This window comes from Hydra vulgaris, chromosome 02 (genome assembly GCF_038396675.1).
Source record: "Hydra vulgaris chromosome 02, alternate assembly HydraT2T_AEP".
NCBI lineage: Eukaryota > Metazoa > Cnidaria > Hydrozoa > Anthoathecata > Hydridae > Hydra > Hydra vulgaris.
The window spans coordinates 18,559,494-18,568,795 of record NC_088921.1 but is presented as its reverse complement, the minus strand read 5'-3'; the positions used below and the strand labels follow the sequence as shown (position 1 = coordinate 18,568,795).

Genomic DNA, 9,302 nt, shown 5'->3' with positions numbered 1-9,302 from the left:
ATACATTTATAATTGTTGTAATAAATATATATATATATATATATATATATATATATATAAATATATATATATATATATATATATATATATATATACATAGGTATATATGTATTATTATATAGTATATATTATTATGTAGGTATAATATATACTATAATATATATATAATATATATATAATATATATATAATATATATATATATATATATATATATATATATATATATATATATATATATATATATATATATATATATATATATATATGTATATATATATATATATAAATATATATATATATATATATATATATATATATATATATATATATATGTATATATATATATATAAATATATATATATATATATATATATATATATATATATATATATATATATATATATATTTATATAGTATATATTACTGTTACCCGCAGTATCAGGAATTTGCTAAATGCTAATATTTATATTTATTATTTACTATTTATATTTTTTATATAATATTATTTGCCAAATAATATTATATATATATAGCAAATAATATTATAAATATTAGCATTTAGCTAATTCCTGATACTGCGGGTAAAAGTAATATATACTATATAGCTCTAGTTTGTGTATTAAGCACTCTTTAAAATATACATAGTTATACATGATAATATAAAGATACTATTTTTAATAGTATGTATATATATATATATATATATATATATATATATATATATATATGTATGTATATATATATATATATATATATATATATATATATATATATATATATATATATATATATATATATATATCGTCACTGCAAAACAAGACTCATTGAAAGTTTTTAACGTTTGTTATATTTACTTTTAGTTAGTAATGTGAGTGAACAACAGAATAGCAATTTGCCTATGCGAAGAATGTCACCTGGTTTATCAACATTAATATGTCTCGACGTAAATAATGTATTTTTTGCTTTTAAATTTTAAATATTACATATTTTTTAGTAGTCATTATTACACTGTAGAGTATAAAAAAAGCCTCCAAAAAATACTAGATCCAGGGCTATAAAAGTATTAATCCACCGCTGCGCTCCTCAGATGTTGCTGTGGTATTAACTGACAATATATTTTTGCCATTGCATACCATTTTTATAACATCTTTTGCAGGTTCTACTTGAAAGAGCTTCAGTGTACTTTTAATAAAATATTTTATCTGATCTTATGGGTTTATTTTTAAACTTTTCAGATTATTTATCTTGTTTTGATTGATGGACGAGTTGTTGAAGAAACAGTGAGCAACATTTTCTGTTAATTGATGGCTACAGAAGTGGATCAACAAAGTAAACAGTGAAGGTCGAGGAGGACAAAGCAAGGGATGAAAAACATGAATCTATTGTTTATGGTTAGTGATCAATAAATATTAAACATGATAATAGTTATGTTGTATAGGGGCATTCAGTTATAACATAAAACAATTTACTTATGCACATGTAAGTTTTAACTTATACTTAAGTTATAACTGAATGTAACCCTATTTAAGGTTTTAACTTTTAGGAAACCCAAGTTGGCTTTACGAAAAATAGATAAAATTTGGTTTAAATGTAAATAGAATGTAATTGGTTTCATTTGTTGTCTTTTTAATGATTGCCCAACAAATTTCTTTTAAACTGTAGTTAATCTATTTTTTAGGGCTACTAAAGTTTTTGAAATGTTTTAACACAAAGTTATTTAATAATATTTAAATGTATTTTTTTTACGACAAGGTGCAAAAGATGTTTCAAAAGCGGAAGTAAACGATCAAATGAAGTCGTGGGTTCGTAAATTGTACGACCGAAAAAAGTCAGATGGTGCGAGGATTGATTATGCATGCCACTCGGAACTTTGGGACAAAGGCAGTGATGCAAATGGCGAAGATAATGTCTAGATTATTGTATAACAGTTTTAATATTATCTGATATACATTTCATTTTATTGAATATGTTTTGTTTTTCACCTTGAAAATAAATTTAGCTTGAATGAAATAACAAACACATTTCAGTTTGCATTTGATTAAAACAATTTAAATAGCTTTAATCATACGTCGATTGCAATTGCAATCTTTTTAATACATTAAAAATAAACAAATTTAAGAAATTTTATGTTAACAATGACCTAACTAACTGCGTGCTAGTTACAAGTAGCGTTTATAATTCACTGAACCTAATAAAATATATCGTCGGATAAATGCTGGCTAAACTGCATTGGGCCAATGTAATCGGGCCAATGTATGCCCGGCGGCCATCAAGGAATCGGCCCAACGCTGGATGCCAACGTTGGGCCAACGTTACAAGAAGCATTGGGCCAACGTTGGCCCAACGCTGGTGTGTTAGCTGGGATGTTATGTTGGAACTCATTAATTTTGTAATATTTTTTTCTTGCTTTTTTAATAGCTTTTCAGTTTCTCTTAAATTGTTTTGCTTCTGATCTTCAAGCTTAGCTATTAACAGTTTCTCAATATTTGTTTGTTTATGCGACACAATGGTCGCAAAAAGTGACCAACGGAGCCGTCCAGTCACGTAGATCTGGGAGATGTGAAAATAGAAGTAGATTGTAGATGATGTCATTGGGTGAGAATCATAAATGAATGTAAAGACTATTTTGTAGGAGGAAGAAAATTTTAGGACTCAGGGATTAGGTGAACAATAACTCACGCTCTAGTCATACTAAACAAATGATAAAACAATGGTCTATGAGTAAACAAGTCAATATCGATCCGCTGGTTCATTAAAGGCAACTATGGCTAAAATTATCGCACCATATAAAAACAATAAAATAAGTAGATAACAAAATATAAAGTAAAATGATAAAAAATATGAGTACGAGCAATATAAAAAGAAAAAAATAGGCTAGTAAATGTGCTACTATATATGGTCTAAACTCTAGATAACCAACTGAAAACTGATAATCACCTGTGTGAGATAAAAGTATATAAATGTCGTTAATGTAACAAATTCATAATATAAAGCTCACAAAGCGCTATAATACGTGGGTGTAAGAGGTAAAGAAATGTTGGTGCCATGGTAACCAATCAGAATTAAGTAGTGGATAATGGTGATCCCCCTCCTCAGGAATGCACTGCGATCACCAATGACGTTTCGGAGAGCCCGAGACCTGCACTAACGCCACTCGTTAGGGGTGTGTCCTTGCAACAGATCTCACCGCCTGCACTCTACGTCATGCTAGTCAATATTGCAATATAACAGGACTACACTACAAAAGCCAAAAATCCCGACCCCTGTCCCAGTTTTTAATACAGCTCCAACATTCTTAGAGATCTCATGAGGGTGGTAAGGGATGCGCGTGGTGTAAATATAAGCAAATATATTGATACATATAAATATCATGTACACTTACATTAGAAAAGACAAACGTGTACACATGCATGTATGCGTATGTATAAAAATAAACAATTTAATGTATAGAAATAACACAAAGCAAATAGAAAATAGAAATTAATAATTATGAGTAACTTACCGTTTCTTTTATGGCTGAAATGTGTCTTATAAATATAATAAGTAAATATCACTCATAATCATCGAAACTCAGAATGTTTGTCGTTAGTATAAAAGTAGTTAGTTGAAAATATGGTAGAAAATCTGGTGACTCCAATAGTATGAGAAATATAAATCTTGCCTGATAAGTAGAGACAAAAGCTATCACACAAAACAGACTCAGATAAATTAAAAAAATGATTAGCCAGAGATAAAAAAATACAGACATATAATCAGTAGGCAGAGAATAGTGAAAAAAATAAACAGATAAGACAATAAATGCGATTTTTTACTAATAGCTTATAACCACTGAAAAACGTAACGTTTAAAAACAATATTGTTGACAAAACGACCTAACCAACGTTAGTGAACACTGTATAGTGCAAACCACAACAAACTAACTTAGCGACGTCAGATCAAGAAAACTAGATGGAAACAAAAAAGAAACAAAAAACCTTATGAGATTGTGATATGTATTTTAATAGCTTTTCAGTTTCTCTTAAATTGTTTTGCTTCTGATCTTCAAGCTTAGCTATTAACAGTTTCTCAATATTTTTCATCGATAAATGCATCACAATCACTTTCAAATTAATCACAATCACTTTCAAATTCATCACAATCACCTTCAAATTTATCATAATCACCATCAAATTCATCACTATCACCTTCAAATTCATCACAATCACCTTCAAATTCATCACAATCACCTTTAAATTAAAATTTCAAATCACCTTTCAAATGCGACAACAACTTTAAAAGCAACTTTCACTTTTACAAATTTTGAAATCAACTTTTTCTTTTAAAAAAAAAGGCTTTTTTGAAAAATTATTTATAATTAAAATTATGAAGACATCGAAATAAAAATTAAAACAAAAACAAAAACCCGTTTATAAGGATGTCCTTAAGGACATCAAATATAGGGCTCAAATATAATTATATAACCATAGGACATAAAAATCAAAATTAAAATAAATCCTGTTTTTAAAGGAAAATATTTAAAACTTACGACATAAAATAGTCACGTGCTTTTTCTTTCTAAATTTTCGTTTCAAAATATTTCTTGTTTGATAAATATGTTTAAACCAATGTTTCCATTACCCGGCCAAAAATATTTACCCGAGTAATGGGTAATTTTAAATTTACCCGGGTAATACCCGAGTATTACTCGGAAAATTTTATCAATTAGATGTAACAGCAGCCATTGAATAACCTATTGGGTGTAAATTCAGTCAACTTTGGTTAGAAAAAAACAACAAGTTTTTGAAAGGCTAAAATGAAAAAGTTTTATAAATTTTATCTTTAAATTACATTATTCTTTTTTTTTCAAGTTTTTTGTAGAACTGACGCATTAAAATCAATGCATCAAGGGTATCATCACCCAATCTATTTCTTATTTTCTTTTTTTAAAATCTTAGATCCAATCTTATCTATAAATAAATGAAGCAAACTCATCTGAAAGAGATTTTTTTTTCATCAATTTTTAATGTTTGATCAGGTGCACTAATAACTTCAAAATCAACTGGTAGCTTTTCATCTGCTTTCTGTGGATAAAGTCTGTTTAAAAGTGAACTAGCAAAGTAGAGATATTATATTACATTTTTTTATTTTTGGACCAAACTGATTTTAAATATTGTATTAGGTGTACAAGATCGGGGTTTTTTCTCTCTTGATTTTGGACTTCAAATTTTTCTTGGAGAGCAAGGCTTATTGAAGTCCCTTGATCTTTCAGCTTCTTAGCAGCAAATTCAGAAACTTTTTCAACTAGCAAGATATCAACATCTTCCTCGCATAAATACTTTACAGTTATCTCAATAGGAGCTAGAGCATCACCTTTATTGTCTCCAATTCTTTATTGGAAACATCAAATTATTGTTCATGGATCATTGCTACTTTAACTTTTTTGCGAACTTCATAAAATCTTCGCAGCATTTTAATAAGGATATTCCACCGCGTTTTACAATCTAAAAATATAGCCTTTTCGTATCTAAAGAACTAAATATTTTGAGGTTGAAGATTGCCATCATTTATGACTGGGGACTTTCTGAAGACTTTAACAATATCAGGAATTTTAGCAACAAAAGCGCCAATATCAGAAACAATGTTTGTCTCAGTGCTTAATTCATCATATTCCGCTATTGTTTCTTCATAATTCTCTTCCTCTTCAGTTTTGTCATGAATTAAATCATCGTTTATCTTATGAGGTTTATAAAGCATATCGCAAACACTTAGATAAATTGCTTGTGCAAGACAGTCAACATGTATGAGACTGGTTTTTTTTCCGAATTTCATCATAACACTTGCATCATCAGTGATTGTTGCTACAATGTCGTTGTCCAAATCCAACTGGAAATCAGTCAACTTTGACTAAACAAGTTCAATAGCCTTTTCAGTGTTCATGCTTACGTTGACACGGATCATTCCTAGTGATTGAAAACCATCTAAACCATGAAACCTCAGATTCATAAAGCAACGGTTACTGACTGAAGTGGATTTGTCAAAGCGAATAAAAAAACGACTTCCTTCTTCTTGAATCTTTCAAATGTCTTGCCTAATGATGATGATAGTTTTACCATATTCTTCCGTATTTGATCTCTGAGGAATTTTTTGGCAAAGTATAACCATCTGATTTAAATTCTCTTCTAAGCAAAACACTATTTACAATTTGATTGAAGCTAAGGCCATCAACTACAACCAGTTTGTTTATCACCTCACCAAAAGGTTCAAAGCCTTTCCTAAAGAAAGTATCAATGCGAGAAACTGACGTCTTTAAAGTCAGACATTTTTTAAAAATCTATTTTCCTCTGTTAAATATAGTGACAAACAATGACAAACAGTAATTATATGTTAAATGATAACTATGTATATTAAAAAACATAAACTTTTTTTTACAAAGAACAAAAAAATTAAGTATTACTAGAAAGTGTCTCATTTTAAGCTCTTTATTTTCCTGATCAGACCCTAATCAGGAAAATAAAGAAAAAGTCTTAAAATCTTATTAAAAGTTATATTGCAAGTTAATTATTTAAATTTGCATTTCCGTATATTACTTATTTTATATGTTTTTCATATGAAATCTAATGCCTATGTCTATTGTTGTTGTTGTTATTATTATTATTATTATTATTGCTTTTATTGTTATTATTATTATTATTATTATTATTATTATTATTATTATTATTATAATTAGTATTATTGATATCAGTAATTATTACTATTACTGTTTTCATCATTGTCAATATTGCTGTGTTGTATATTTAGGTGTTTATTTGAAAATTAGTACTTGTACTGTTGTAAATTTCCTTGAAATGTTATAACTAATTTTGAAATATATTTGATTCAATTTAATTCGATAGACTTTACTCTGGAGTAAACTCTATGTAAAATTTTGATTTAAAAAGTTATCTTTGTTAAAATACAATACAATACTTTTAAAAATTTAGATGATTCAGTATCATCATCTGATGAACAAGTAAATATACTGGAACATGTATATGTATGTGACTTATGCAGAGCTGAACATGAAGAATCAGTTAACTCAGCTCGTTAAATATTATTTAAATCTGGAAAATTTAGATAATATTTAACGTTACCACGAAATAAAGATTCACCTGTTCTACACATTAAAAGAGCAAATTATAAAGCTCTTATCAGAATAATCACATATAGAAGTAAATAACCCAACAAGTCTTTTTAGGAATGGTTGTTTTAATGATCAAGGTTCATATGCCGTATCTGTGATGGAATTGCTAGCGGCACCAGAATTGGTGCTTGATTTTGTTCACTGTTAATGCAGTGATTGTTCCACTTGAAGATGTTCTTGTAAAAATGTTGGTGCGTTTTGCATAGACCTTTGCAAATGTAATGGTTGCAGCAATCATGATGATAACCATCAAGAAGTGGATAATGACAACCATTCAGATGAATCATATGAGTTTAAGTTTGGTAATGATAGAATCTTAGATTAGATTAATATATTGTATTAAAATTACTTGTTATTTAATATTTTTTGATTATGAGTTGCAAGATAAACCTCAGCAGCAGTAATATATATAAGAAATTTGGTAAGTGATAATATTACTGTTTTAATCACAGTCCTCTTTTAAACATTGCATAAAAATGGCAAACAGCAAGCCTCCTAAGGAAACATAGCAAAGTAAAAAGGTCTAGAACCTAGGTTACCTATATCAAAAAGCATCCAAATTCTAACATAACTTTGGTAGCTTACTAAATTTAAAATCAAAATTAATAATTATTTGGACGTAATTAAGAACAAGAAGAATGTCATTTTAATTATTTTAATAGAAATCGCCTAGGTTAAAACTATAAAATGGTTTCCATATACATTAAAACTTTTATCTTAATTATCCGGTTGTTGGGACCATAAAAGTCAGGGAACTTTTTTTTCGTGATTAGTTTGTTTAGCTCTTCAGAAAAGTCTTTCTCGAAATTTAATGTATAACGAACGTCTTTATCTTGAAAGCTTTTTCTGTAACAGATGCCGACCTATAAGCGCGTTATGCAAAGCGGTCGCTTTTATTTTGACTCTCTCGTCCCCTCCCTTTTCCCGCATTTTGCTAAACGCTTTCTTGAATGCCTTCCACATCGCTAAAAGTAACTACGCTTTTAACCTACCTTACATTTGCTATTTGCTAACAGCTTATATGATATTTGTTTTCATATACGCTATTAGCATACACCCTCTTCCGAACCGAGCATACCGTATGGACAATCCCAAATAGGGTCCTAAAACAGTGAGTAACTTTGAACAACTGTGGGTAACATTGCACAACTAAAGTCAAAGATATTTTATTCTCAGCAGTTAAATTTGTTACAAATTAAAAGGAAAACAAAACTTAAAAACTGGTAAACCATATTTCTTTTCAAAATTCGAGGAGGCTGCTTTTGTAAAGTGTACCCTTCAATTGAGCGATTTTGGATTTCTAATTGGTTAAGAAGATTTTGGTTTCTAATCGGTTAAGAAGATTTCGGTTTCTAATCGGTTAAGAAGTTTCTAATCGGTTAAGAAGATTCTAATCGGTTAAGAAGATTTACGTCATATTATGAATGATTACCTAATTAGTTCAGGAAAAAAAGTAAAAGAGTCTAAAATCTTTCCTGGGCCTAATTTAGTAAACTCATTTTTACAAAGACATCCACAACTTTCAAGTAAATTTGTGCCAGAATTAAAAAAATCTCGAGCAATGGTTAATGAACAAATTTTAAAGGATTATATTCAGCAATAACCAAAAACTGTACAACATATATAACTACGATGAAACAAATTTGACTGATGATCCAGGCTCAAAAAATGCTTGGTAAAGAGAGGTAATAAATACCCCGCAAATATAAGAAACACTTCCAAGACAGTTATTTCTATTATGATATCAGGTAATGCTGCCGGTGAAGTTCTACCAGCTTTTGTAGTTTATAAAGCTGTAAATCTGTGGTCTACTTGATGTGTAGGAGGTCCTAAAGGAGTCAAATACTTCAAAACTAAAAGTGATTGGTTTGAAAAAGCAGCTTTTGAAGACTGGTTTTTTTCTATAGTTTTACCTTCTTTAAAAAAAAAAATTTAGGAGTTAAAGTTTTGATAGGCAATAACTTATCCTCTCATATCTTTCCAAAAGTAACTAATGCCTGTAAAAAAAATAAAATACTATTTGTTTGCCTGCCACCTAATAGCACGCATAAAACTCAACCTCTGAAGTGGCTTACAATTAAAAACAGCTTGGCGTAGAATTTTTACAGAGTACAAAGATTCTCCTGCTGACTGCACAAAACG

The 9,302-nt window shown here is 28.8% G+C and overlaps 1 long non-coding RNA gene across 2 annotated transcripts; it reads left to right on the top strand.

Annotated features, from left to right (window-relative positions):
* Nucleotides 1-794: 794 nt before the first annotated feature.
* On the top strand, nt 795-1,947 carry LOC136076430 (uncharacterized). 2 transcript variants are annotated; one of them, XR_010636264.1, is made up of 3 exons: nt 795-944; nt 1,237-1,392; nt 1,754-1,945. It is a non-coding gene; the product is annotated as an uncharacterized LOC136076430 (long non-coding RNA). The 2 variants fall into 2 exon arrangements; XR_010636265.1 differs by having other exon boundaries at nt 814-953; nt 1,754-1,947.
* Nucleotides 1,948-9,302: the final 7,355 nt, after the last annotated feature.